Raw genomic sequence first — 4731 nt, 5'->3', positions numbered from 1 at the left:
TGTGCTACAATTTCTGAAAATAGCCTAAGAGTGTAGGTCGTTTGTGGCTTAAAAGAATATGATAAATCTGGATATTGTTTGTATTCTGACTATGGCCATAAATATGAACTCAATCAAGTTTATTAACTCCTCAGAAGTGAGTGCACGTGTCATTCGTGTAGACCATAGTAGATTTGAATATGCATGAATCATCATTCATCACACGATTAATATTATCATGAATAAACTATATGCAATGCAACCTTAATCTAAGCAGGAAAGTAAATTCTTATTCCAATATTATAATTTATACCAATAATAAATTAAAGAAAAGAAAAAGAAAATACAATCTTGGGTATCCCTGCAAAATTAGCAAACTTATTAGTGGACAAATGTCAGCTTTTCAGGATTTATCCAATAATATTGGAAATTGAGGGATTTATCTGGATATAAGCCTTTTCCATGCTTCTCTTGAAATAAACATAATAAAGGATGATGCAGAATTAAATGAATAACAAGAATAAACAACTTTGAAATTCAGATTTTGGGGGAAAATGGCCAAAATACCCTTGAAAAATGACTTTTATTATGAAATAGGGTTTAAAACAGGGTTTCTTAGAAAATATTTTTTTGTAAAATGCTTAACACGGGAATCAAACGAATTAAAAAAAATGCAAAATTGGGTGGAGGGCACCCTAATATGATTATGAACATGATCAAACCCTAAAAATATGAAACTTTTCATAAAATTTTTGAAATATAAGAAAAAATTAAATTTTGCCCGTATTTCAGTTGAATCAGGACTTCGCGGGCATCCTGTTTTTATGAAATAACTAAATAATGTATCAAATGAATTACAAAATTTATAAAAAATGACATGGACACTTCTAATAATTCTAAAATTAAAATGCAATTGAAAAATATGATTTTGGGGATTATTTTGATATAAAAATTAAATAAAAATATGAAAATATGTGATTTTCCCACGGTCACGTACCTATTGCAGTGTCATACCCAAATTAAGTATCAAACGAAAATGAAAGTTTATAAATTTTTATAGAGAGAAAATAGACAGATGAACAAAAATAAGCTTTTTTAAAGATCTAAAAAGGCATCTCCGGTTAGGGAGATATGATTCCAACAATACGTACCTCATTCTGACTTATGCGTAACAATGTAAAACAAACAGATCCGGTTTAGAGTGAAGGAAAATATATCAAACAGTCTTCAAAATTTATAAAATTTTATAGAGATATATTAGAGATGCTGACAGAAACAATCATTTTTACGGATTATCAATCAAATCTTGGACGAGAGAGAAATCGTTCAAGTAAGTTGGCTTTAATTCTAAATAATGATTGATAGTTGCAGAAATATAGATCTGATTCTTAACTAAAATAAAATAGCAATCTACCATAGAAATTTATAAAAATTTCACATAACAAACTAGAGATTCATACATAAACAACCTTTTTTATGGATCATTGATCGGATCTCGGACGAAAGAGAGATAACCTCGGAAAGGTATTCTTGAATTTCTATAGCATTATCCCAACTCAGAAAATAGGTTTCGACTTTGATTTTTGAACATAGAGTTACAGACCTCTAAAAATCCTAATTTTTTTATTGAAAACCATAGGCACATGCATGATATCACCATAAAAAATTTAAATTTTGTTAACGAATATAAACTGGCAAAATAAATACATTAACAGACAACCAAAATCATAAATAATGAATCTAAAACCCTAGAATGAAATAGCATGGATTATTCATGCTAAAAACATAAAAAAATATGCAAATAATGTAATGAATCATTATTTGATACTTGAATAACTAAAATAAACATAAATATCATGAAATAAACAAAAAAAAAATAGGTAAGCACGGTTAGAAATTTGATTTAGCCATTAAAAGAGGGATTCGACCTATCAAAAGGTCGAATCTCAATTTTTTCCAACCTTTAGCATAATAAACGTATTTCTAATGAATCCAACAAATCAAAAATGTAAAAATAATCATGGATGATCAGTGGATCATCATCTTGAATCATGGAGCATGGGATTGTGTGATCATTGCAAAAAAATTTCTCTTTGTTCCTTCTCTTTGCCTTTCTAACCTTTATTCCCTTTTTTTGAAGGGGAATAAAAGATAGAAAAGAAGAGAGAAAAGAAAAGAAAGAAGAAGAGAGGAACTCTTTTGCAAAGGTCTCACTTGACCCTAATTTTGAAAATATTTTGAAATTACTCACCTCCGTTTTGAAAATTTATGAGAAAATGGAGAGACGGGATTCGCTCGTCGGTACGAGGTTTGACCATTCCTGGCGCCTTTACCAGGGGTAATCGAACCAAGGATCGAACTTATGCCATTTGTTTTTCCAAAATATTGTCTAAGAATTTATTTTAAGTCAAAAAATGCACAAAAAATCATGCTCGTGCAATGCAAATGCAGAAATGTATGCTTTTGAGAGAATAGTTTAGAAATTTGGAGATTTTCCAAGTGATTCTGAAATAAATTTTGATAATGGAGTGAAGAAATGATTCAAAGAGTTGAAATTGATTTGAAAAAGTCAGACTTAAAACTTTAAGCAATGGATCTAGAAGAAGTGTCTTAGAAATTCCAAGTCTAGGAATAGTCAGAGTTTTTGAAAAATAGACCTTGGATGAAGAGAAAAGGAATTTAGAATTGGACTTTGAATTTGGATCAATTTTCAAGAATCGATTTTGAAAAGGGATCTTTGGTTTTTAGTTTAAATTCAGAAGCTGAAAAAGGAACTGAATTTGGAAGTTTAATTTAGACTTGGAGAAAAGATCATTTTTGAAAGATAGAAGTTGAAATTGGAATTTTTGAAACCCAGATTTGAAAAAGATATTGAGTTTGGAATTGGAAATCAGATTGGAAAATGGAAATGGATTTGAAAATCTGGAATCCTAGATGGAATTTGATCTGAAGTCTGGAATCCAAGATGGAACTGGATTCGAAATCTGGGGTCTTAGATGAAATTGGATTTGAAGTTTAAAATTCTAAATGGAATTGGATCTGAAGTCTGGAGTCCAAGACTGTATTCAATCCGAAATCTGGAATCCTAAATGAAATTGGACCCAAAGTCTGGAATCCAAGACGGAGTTGAATCCGAAGTCTGGAATCCTAAATGAAATTGGAATCGAAGTCTAGAATCCTAAATGAAATTGGATTCGAAGTCTAGAATCCTAAATGGAATTGGATTTTGAAAATTCAAATGGGACTTTGAAGAAGGATTTCGAAGATTTAAGAACCTGAAATCAAGAATAAAACTTTATTTTAAAATTTAAAATTTTTTAAATTAGATGATGAATCTGAGAATTTCAAAGTTAAATTAAACTTTGAAATTTGATCTAAAATGTTAAATTAAATTCAAAATTGAATCTTGAAAATGAATTTGGAGTTTCAAAGTTGAATTGAACTTTGAAATTTGATTGGAAATTGAATTTTGAATGTGAATTTGAAATCTCAATTGGACTTTGAAATTGAAGTTTTGAATTTTTGAAATAAGATTTGAAAATAGAAAGAAGAATTTGAATTTATAAGAATTGAAGATTTGATTTAAGAAGTGAAGAAGATATTTGAAAAGTTATCTCAAAATCACTTTGGATTTTGAAAAAGAATTTTGAAAATATGATGTAATTCTATCCTAAATGATGAATGAAAAGAATTTGAAGTTGGATTTTGAAAAAGCATATTCCATTCTTTAAATGAATTGAAATAAGATTGAAGATATAATACATTTTTTACTATGGTCATGAAATATATTATATAATAATCACATTTAAATTCAAGAGAAGAATAAAACATATTTTGGTGCCTTTATAGGGTTTAAAATGAAATTAACTCTCAATATATCCTGACTATGACCATTGATATATATTTTGAGTTAATTTTAAATTAAACTCTAATAAAGGAAGAAAATATTTGAAAATATGATGATTTTTGAAAAAGAGAGCCACTGTGGATCCAATGTTATCCCATAAAAGATAAAAACCATAAGTTTTGTTTACACCTTGACTATGGCCATTGATGTAAATCATCAACTTAGGATTTAATCACCTTTTATTAGAATGGTGCACGTGCCATTCGTGTTTCCATATGTGAAATTTTGCAATGAAAGAGGAAAATGATATGAAAATAAGTGATTTCTAAAACATATGCATGCTCATACATTCTAATCTAGTGCGGGAAATGGAGATTTCTCATTATAATCTAGCTAGTACAATTCTAAGATAGAAAATTACAATTTCTGAACTAAGAAAAGAAATTATAGTTTCCATACATTTTCTGCAAGAAGTAAGATATGAAGCATAAGGAGAAATTTAGAGATTGTATTAAAACATAGGATATATATGATGATATCTGAACATCGTATGTATGTGGCCTACCGAACTAATATATGTTGTGATGACAATGCTAAAGTTTTACTTGGTGAATGCAAGGACTACATGCATATTGAAACCGACATTGACCTATACCAATACACGGGAAACTGCCACTACATAAGCTTGGTAAGGAAACATTTGAGAAAAATCTTTGGGATCGGTAAAATTTTAATTGTGAATCAATCGAAAGAGGGATTGGAAATCACTGCTCCATACTAGGCAAAAGCACCCCCAGTACTTAGATGTAACAAAAGATCAGATTTAGTGATAATACCCAAACATAGGACTCAAAGGGGACACAATGACTACAACCCACTACCAGACATACTAGCACCATGCTGAC

The sequence above is a fragment of the Nuphar pumila genome, chromosome 6, assembly GCF_984573655.1.
Source record: "Nuphar pumila chromosome 6, dmNupPumi1.hap1.1, whole genome shotgun sequence".
NCBI classification, from domain to species: Eukaryota; Viridiplantae; Streptophyta; class Magnoliopsida; order Nymphaeales; family Nymphaeaceae; genus Nuphar; species Nuphar pumila.
Note: the sequence above shows the minus strand (reverse complement) of the source record.